This window comes from Arvicola amphibius, chromosome 15 (assembly GCF_903992535.2).
Source record: "Arvicola amphibius chromosome 15, mArvAmp1.2, whole genome shotgun sequence".
Classification (NCBI taxonomy): Eukaryota; Metazoa; Chordata; class Mammalia; order Rodentia; family Cricetidae; genus Arvicola; species Arvicola amphibius.
Window position 1 is genome coordinate 19,781,639 of NC_052061.1, and position 9,435 is coordinate 19,791,073.

At 44.3% G+C, this 9,435-nt stretch overlaps 1 non-coding gene across 1 annotated transcript; it reads left to right on the forward strand.

Annotated features, from left to right (window-relative positions):
- Positions 1–8,835: 8,835 nt before the first annotated feature.
- LOC119802419 lies at positions 8,836–8,937 on the forward strand. The gene has a single exon (XR_005283430.1). It is a non-coding gene; the product is annotated as a U6 spliceosomal RNA (small nuclear RNA).
- The last annotated feature ends 498 nt before the right edge of the window (positions 8,938–9,435 follow it).

Below are 9,435 nucleotides of genomic sequence, written 5' to 3' on the forward strand. Positions count from 1 at the left end.
TTGCTTTAGAACTATTCTTATGGGAAGCAATAAACTAGAAATCAGGTGTTTGGGACAGAATTCCACCTACGTTTATACTACACAGTGATATTTACTTTTATTCATACCTGTATAAATATCAGTGGTTTACATTTTACTTGCTAGTATCTTCTGAAATTTATGGAGGCACCACCATCCTCATTCCCATTTTATCCAGAGAGAATACAGTCTGCTACAATGTTTTAATATGCCCTCATTTGCATGTGACCACTGAACCAACCTGATGTAGACCTGACCCAATTATTTCAGCCATCTTCACAATTGATGCTCATCACCGTGTCTTCATTGAACTGAATGATCATATACACCGGTAAGAGGACTTTACTTCTGTGGGATGGGCTCAGCTTTGCATAAATGCTCACCTTGAATAGAAATGTCAGCCTCAAAAAACAGCTGAAAATCTTGGGAAGGGTGCTGTTGACCCACTCAAATTCATTAAATTTGAATTTTCGGTTGCACTGACATGGGCATTTTTAAAAAGTGTGATATGATGTGACAGGTGTCCTGAAATCAGGGCCGTGTGTCTCTGGAAGAGCAAATGAGTGACAATCTCTAGATCTGAAGTTTACAGGAACACTGAGTCAATCGCATTGCTGTGAGGCGACAGCCATATCTGTGCCTCATGCGTTGAGAGAGAGAGAGAGCAAGAGTGAGAGAGAGAGAAAGAGGGAGAGTAAGAGAGCCAGAGAGAGCAAGAGAGAGAGAGACAGAGACAGAGAGAGACAGAGAGAGAGAGGGAGGGAGGGAGGAAGGGAGGGAAGGAGGGAGGGAGGGAGAGAGAGGGGGTGAGAGAGCACAAATTTTGACCTTGATAGTTAGTTGACTTTTGTGCAATAATAGGTAATACCCAAGAAAGCTTGATGGCCTAGTTTCTTTCCAATAAGTGTTAATCTCTAATATTTCTATTATTTATATATTGTAATTATTCAGGATTTAAAGAATTTTAGCTTTGGGAAGAGACTGTAGTTTTTGTAGCCAGATTATTTTAAGGTTGGGAAAATTAATTTTTTTTTTAGTGTGTGTGTGTGTGTGTGTGTGTGTGTGTTTGTGTATGTGCGTGCGCGTGCGCATGTATACCATTTTTTTTTCTGAGACAAGGTTTCTCTGTAGCTTTGGAGCCTTTCTGGAACTCACTCTGTAGACCAGGCTGTTTTTGAACTCACAGAGATCCACTTGTCTCTGCCTTTCGAGTGCTGGGATTAAAGGCATGTACAAGGACTGCTTGTAAAATGAACGGTCTGGGTCTGCTTGTTTGGATTTCTGTCCTGCCCTGTACACCACAGCCCGCAAGCCCCAAAGAAATAACACAGAAATCTCTATAAGTTATAAGCTGATTGGGCCCATTAGCTCTAGCCTCTCATTGGCTAACTCACACATCTTGATTAACCCATTTTTCTGATCTATGTTAGCCATGTGGCTCAGTACCTTTTCTCAGTGGGGCAGATCACATCCTGCTGCTTTGGTGATCTGGGCAGGAGTGGGAGTAATCAACTTCCTCCTTCCCAGAATTCTCCTGTTCTCACTACATCATTTCTACTTCCTGTCTGGTTTTCCCGCCTATATTTTCTGCCTGTCTGGTTTTCCCGCCTATATTTTCTGCCTGGCCAATCAGCGTTTTATTTAAAACATGATTGACAGATTATAGACAATTCTCCCGCACCAACTGCTGACATGTATACCAAGTCTTAAAGACTTGTTTAGGGGCTGGGTAGCTAGCTGGGTGGGTAATGGGCTTGCTGTGCAAATGCAAGGACCTGAGTTCAGGTCCCTGAACACACATAAAGATGAATGTGGTAGCATTGGCCTAACCCTGGGGCTCTTATGTGAGATGAGAGAACAGGCAGCAGAATCTCCAGAAGTTTGGGGACCAGTTAGCCTGGCACTCGGATGCACAAAGCAAGAAGCCCTTATTCACACAGGTGGGAAATAGGACAGGAGAGAAGGATCAGTAGTTAAGAGTATGTAAGTTCTGTTCCCAGCCCTCATGTCATGCAGGTTGATGTTCTATCTCCAGATCCAGGGCATCCAATGTATTCTTGTGGTCTGCTTCTACTCACAATCACAAACACACACACATGTGCACATACTTAAAATTTTTTGAAAAGGTGGGTGGCAAAGATTGTCATTGAGGCTATACTCTGACCTACACATGCCTGAATCACACTTAGGGTACAGGAGTACAGGTCACACACAGACCTGCACATGCATGTACCCACACTTGGATACAGGAGTACATGTCACACACAGACCTGCACATGCATGCGCCCACACCCATATGCAGGAGTACAGGTCACACACAGACCTGCACATGCATGTGCCCACACCCATATGCAGGAGTACAGGTCACACACAGACCTGCACATGAATGTACCCACACTCAGATACAGAAACACAGATCACACACAGACCTGCACATACATGCACTCACACTCGGGTACAGGAACACAGATCACACAGAGACGTGCACATGCATGCACACACACTCAGGTACAGGGGTACAGGTCACACACAGACCTGCACATGCATGCACCCACACTTGGATACAGGAGTACAGGTCACACACAGACCTGCACATGCATGTGCCCACACTCGGATACAGGAACACAGATCACACACAAATATCACTGACACACTAAAAGATAGACAGTAGTTGATAATACTTCAGTTTCTTGTTATGGAATCCTGTTGGTAGAAATTTACATCTCCATAATATTATTTATATTACTGATTGGAGTAGGTGGGCCTTCTATCTATGTGTTACTTTCATTGGTTAATAAAGAAACTGCCTTGGCTTTTTGATAGGGCAGAATTTAGATAGGTGGAGTAGACTGAACAGAATGCTGGGAGAAAGAAAGCGGAGTCAGGCAGACGCCATGGCTCTCCTCTCTGAGACTGACACTGGTTAGACTCATGCCTGTAAGCTACAGTCAAGTGGCGATACAGATATTAGAAATGGGTTAGATCAATATGTGATAGTTAGCCAATAAGGGACTGGAGATAATGGGCCAGGCAGTGTTTAAATGAATACAATTTATGTGTTGTTATTTCAGGTGTTAAGCTAGCCGTGCAGGAGCCCGGTGGGATGAAAAGCAGGTCTGCTTGCCTCATCACTACAAATTGATATAGCCCTACGGACAGGAGCAGAGCAGAACGAAAAGCAGTCTGTTCCCCTTTTACAACAACTGATTATAAATATTTATTATGTGGTATATAATACTGTATTTATTATAAGGGTCACATAATCTACTTTACTATTGAGTTAAATCAACAGATTCATGGCTGCTCTTTCTTCAAAAAACAAAAAGAAATACTAGTAATTTTATAGCTTATATTTCAGGTACAATTTTATCACTTTTTTTTTTACTTTGCTCAGTGGAACCCTCTAGTCACACTTTCCACGCTTTCCCATCATAGAATCTCTAACGATAAAGAGTGAACATTGGTCTCCCAGGGTCTTTGTATAGCACAAAGATACAAATTTCTTCTTCAAAAGCAATTTAGAGGCATGTTCTCACTGTGCAGCCCAGGATGGCGCCCAACTGGAGTTGCTACACTCTCACCCAGGAGTATGAGGTTATAAAAGCACACTCACACCTAGCCTTTAAAACCCCCATTGAAGACTTTACCAGAACTGGACAGTTCGCAAACGCTTACAGACAAACATATAATGTATGGGCAAATATTTTAAATAATTCATCTACCAGAAAACCTGGTAAAATTGTTTCCATATTTGTCTGTGACTTTGAATAGTTTCCAAGACACTGTGACTTTCTTTATGCACCGGCTTTGGAATGGACTGGCCGTGAAGGTTTTCTGAAGGTGTTCCAGCCATCCAATAAGCATTTGCTGGAGTGGGGCAGTGGTGGTGCATGCTTTTAATCTCAGCACTCTGTAGGCAGAGGCAGATGATCTCTGTGATTCTGAGGCCAGCCTTGTCTACAAAGTAAGTTCTAGTACATTCAGGGCTGTTGCACAGAGAAACTCTATCTCAAAACACAAAAACAAAAAACAAATAAATAGAAAACCCCAAACCAACCAAGCAAACAAAAAGAGCATTTACTGAGCACGTGCTTCTTATTAGCACTTAACTACAGGGAACCATGCGTCCTTCTCCTTGGTTGTGACACCCCTTGCTTAGAATGCCGACCTTCTATATGCCTGCTGAAACTGTCTCTCTGCCTGTCATCTTCACTCATTCTATGCCACCTCCTGCCTTGCTGAGAAGACACCAGGTGTTTCTTCCTTTGATGAGTACAGTAACCCTTCCTCAAGCAGCCTAGCAGCAGGGGTGTGAATGGGATGCAGGTGGCAGAATAAGTGGATGTGCAAAATGGCATCTTAAGGAAGGATCTCCTGCTAGCAGCTAGGCTGAATCTCCCGTGGTCTCTCAGCACTTCCCTAAGTGTGCACAGTGGTCCAGGATTCACCTCCTAGAGCACAGCCATGAACAGAGCCATGAACAGAGCCATGAACAGAGCCATGAACAGAGCCATGAACAGAGCCGGTTGGCAAGATACTGTCCTAGAACATTGTGTCCACTTGTACCACCACACTGAGCCTCCAATGTGTGTGTGTGTGTGTGTGTGTGTGTGTGTGTGTGTGACTTGTAAGTCCTCCTTGTTGCTCAACAGGACAGTCGGGTAACCAAAGAGTGTCTTTTATTCCATTTGGGATTTTTCAGTGTTTAACAGGTAAGACACACTCTAGCCAGCGGCTAGTAGACATAAGAATATTTTATACATTTGATTACATGATGCTGGTGTAGGATACTGTTCCTCATGGCTTATTCTCTCTTGTCCAGCTCTACACCTCTTCTTTATTCTTCAAGAATTGAACATGATTCCCAAGTCAATACCAAGTGCATAAATGATTATGGGAATAAATATTAGATATAAACCTCACTGTTGACTCCCGACTCCTTTATTACACAGTTGTGACTCAGAATCTTAGTGACTGGCGTAGACTAGCACAAATGTTACTAATGTTCTATGTCAATATTCTACGCAGTGAACCAGAGTTTAAAGGGCTGGGACTGTGTCAGGCAAACCCAGTTTTACTCGTACTGGCATTACTTATCCTGGCACGCACAGTGTTTGATGATTAAATTTTAAGAGGAATATAAGAATTTCCAAGACTATGTTCCATTTCCCCTGACTTTTCTTTCAGATACAAAGCTCTTGATTTTAGTGTCAACATTACTGCTGGTATGTGAAGGGGAAGCCTAGCCAAAAACCTTGTTTTGTAAGGTGTGTCCCCCTTTGGCTAAAGGCATGTCCCCCTTAGGCTAATATTGACTTATAAAATCTTGCGGGCCTGCGGCCCGCCTGCTCTTTGTTTTCCTGCACTCCTAGCTGGAACCTTGGATTTGTAAGTTCCCTTTCCTTTCCTTTATCAAAACTGAATTTTATATATATATATATATATATATATATATATATATATATATATATATATATATTAAAGCTAGTCTGGTGAATCATAACTGCCGATCAACCACGCACCTTCAGGTATGAAATACGGAACTGTGCTAAGGTAAATGTACCTAAGAATGATCACACAGTTTTCTGTATATAAGATATAAGATATTTATTCAGAACTGGAGAGATGGCTCAGCAGTTAAGAGCACTGACTGCTCTCTTCCAGAAGACTTCGGTTCAATTCCTGGCACCCACAAATGTCTGTAATTCCAATTCCAGTGGATCCAACACCCTCACACAGACATACTTGTAGGCAAAACATCAATGCACGTAAAAATAAATTCTAAGAAAAGAAAAAAACAAAGTGGATTATGCTCTATGAATGGTTCTGGATATAGCAGGACAGAGATGAGCTTGAATGAGATTTAGAACGAGGGAGGAGGTAACTCTCAGGTCACCATGGTTAGAATGGTAGGTAGACTTCTAACTGGTCCTGAATTCTCCTCCTCATCTTCTTTGACTGGGTTTCTCTGTGTAGACCTGGCTGCCCTGGAACTCACTCTGTAGACCAGACTGGCCTTGAACTCATAGAGATCCTATTGCCTCTGTCTCCCAAGTGTTGGGATTAAAGGTGTGTGCCACTACTGCCTGGTATTCTGTGTTCTTCTGTGTTGTTTATGGCTTATCTTCCTGAGTGAATGAACTGTTGCTTACCAAAACAAAGAAGCAGATCCTCCTTCCCGCCCAGGCAGATCCTTGGTGGCAGAGCACAGAGGAAATGCTCTGTAGCCCACAGCCAGCCTCCAGGTTGATCTTGCCTTCACAGCCCGCAGGAGTAGCTGGGTAATATTGACTCCTTAGACTGCCCCACAAGCTATAAGAGCCCCTCATGCTGGATCTTAGGATTGGTTTGTGACTCTTTCTCAGACCCTCTGAAGTTCACTTCCTTAGCTATCACCATGTGTGCAAAGTCTAATTGCTATAATCAGTCTCTGCTCCTCTAGAACTCTGGTGGCTCTGCTCCTGTGCCAGAGCCCTGACCATGACCGCTAGTTCTCCACTCTTCTCTCCGCTAGTTCTCGACTCTTCTCTCAAGCTGAAATTGAAGCAGTCTTTCCTCTTCTTAGATATTTTGCATTCCTGTAGTGAAAAGAACTCAAACAAATGGGAATAGTAAGATAACACTATAAAATGCGTGTGTGTGTGCGTGCGCGCACCCAAGCCCACGTGCTCACGGGCTTGCTCAATCACCACTGCACAATTATGGAGTTCAGAGGATGACTTGCACGAATTGTTCTTTCTTTCCATCATGTGGGTTCTGGGGATCAAACTCAGGTCAACAGGTTTAACAGCAAGTCCCTTTCCTGCTGAGTCACCTCACCAGCTCATGCTTGTATCAGTTTTCTGTTCCTGGTGACACATTACCAGAAACTTGGTGGCTTGAGGAACCCTGCTCTGGCTATGCAGTTTCTGTAGGACAGTTGTCTGGGCATGGCATGGTCAGAGTCTCTGCACTGGCATTTTTAGGCGGAGCTTTTCTGTCCCAACCACCAATTCCTAAATAGTCTTTATAAATGCTTGGCCGATAGCTCAGGCTACTAGCTAACTCTTACACTTAAATTAACCCATATTTCTTATCTATGTTTCATCACATGGCTCAAGGATTCATTTTCTACATGTCCTGCTTTCTTGGTGGCTGGCATCTCTTCTGACTCCACCCTTCTCCTCCCAGAGTCCTCTGCGTCTCGCTGTTCCACCTATACTTCCTGCCTGGCAACCAGCTTGCCAGCTTTTTATTAACCAATGAGAGAAATACATATTCACAGTGTGCAGAATGATTATTCTACAGAAGGCCACTTGATAGGTTACAGCCGGAGTATTGGCTAGGACCATGGTTGTGTCTGGATGTGGACATTTGCCACCTTCTCTTTTTTTAGGGACTGAGCTTTCTAAGAAGCTGTGTGAAGCAGAGCCTACATCATAATGGTGCAAACAGCCTGGGCATGGGGGCAGTAGGGAGGAGTCCTAAGCCTGAGGTGGCAAACAGAGGAAGCCCTTCAGAACAGTGATTCTAATGAGGACTGTTGGTATAAGCAGGGCACATTGTAGTCAGGACCTAGGAGAAGGGGCTTAGAAGAGTTTCATTTGTAAAGCGCTTGTCATGCCCTGCAAGTGTGAGGACAGAAGCTTAGATCTCCGAATCTATGAGAAAGCTAGGCATGGTGGCACGTGCCTGTGACCTTCATGCTGGGGACCCAGAGACAGGCAGACCTCTGGCGCTCTCTGACTAGCCAATCTATCCAAATCAGCGAGTTCCAGGTTTGAGCTCCAGAGAGACTAAAAAAAAAAAAAAAAAAGATGAGTTACAAAGATACGGAGTGGGTGGACAGTATGGATGGGATTACCTCCTCCTTACAGAGTGGGTGGGCAGTGTGGACAATGGATTACCCCCTCCTTATGGAGTGGGTGGGCAGTATGGACATGGGATTACCTCCTCCTTACGGAGTGGGTGGGCAGTATGGATGGGATTACCCCTTTCTTACAGATTGAATGGACAGTATGGATGGAATTACTCCCTCCTTATGGGGTGGGTGGACAGTATGGACACAGGATTACCCCCTCCTTACGGAGTGGGTGGGCAATAGGGAGAAGGGATTACCCCCTCCCTCAGTTCTGAGTTGCTTTTGTCCCCAGAAAGTTGGACCGTGCCACAATTTCGGACCATTTAGAAATCCTAAAGTGTACTTTTAGAGAAATGTCAATAGTGAGCTGTCCTCATCTTCTTACATCCAAGTCCCCAGATTCTTGCCTGTGAATTCTGGTTCAACAAAGGAGCCTCCTTTATTCTTCCTTCTCTCCACAATGAGATTCTGGTTGTTTGACCTGCAGACCGTGCCTTCCTATTCCTTAATCCTGGTTGGATCTTTATGACCATGGGCCTCTTGTAGACTGTCAGAGGCATCTTGTGCATGGTAGCTTGAAAGAAAATGGCCTCTATAGGCTCCAAGATCTGAACTTGATCATCAAGAGTGACACTATTTGAAAGGCTTAGGAGGTATGGCCCTGTTGGAGGAAGTGTGTCACTGGGGATGGGCTTTGGTGTAGAACTCTTAGCTACTTCTTTAGTCGGCCTGCCTGTCACCATGCTTCCTGCCATGATGTTAGGGACTAAACCTCTGAAAATGTAAGCAAGTCCCCAATTAAATGCTTTTTTAATAAGAGTTGCCTTAGTCATGATGTCTCTTCACGGCCACAGGACGATGACTAGGACACTTGCTAACCAACCTTGCCTTCATGACACTCTCTACTCCACTGCCGTATGAATATGATAAAACAATCTCTTTATCATGTCATATTTGCCTGTAACAACATCTCTTTGGTGCTTACTTCTTCAGCACACATACTAAAACTGTACCAATACAGAGATTAGCATGGCCCTGCACAAGAATGACATGCAAATTTTGAAGTGTTCCCTACATTAAAGAAAAAAGGACTCTCTTCTTTCCACTTGTTGGGTAAAATCTTTATTTCTTACATGGCACTTTCAGACTTCCCTAAGGTGGCCCAGTCTCATATGTACTGTCCCCAGGCCATCTGTCTACTCACAATGACTGCCCCCACTGCACTGGGCTCATCTGTATGTGATGACTGCACCCACTGCACTGGGCTCATCTGGATGTGATCACTGCACTGTGTTCATCTGGATGTGGTGACTGCACCCACTACATTGTGCTCATCTGGGTGTGATCACTGTACCCACTGCACTGTGCTCATCTGGATGTGATCACTGCACCCACTGCACTGTGCTCATCTGGATGTGATGACTGCACCCACTGCACTGGGCTCATCTGGATGTGATGACTGCACCCACTGCACTGGGCTCATCTGGATGTGATGACTGCACCCACTGCACTGCGCTCATCTGGATGTGATGACTGCACCCACTGCACTGGGCTCATCTGGATGTGATGACTGCACC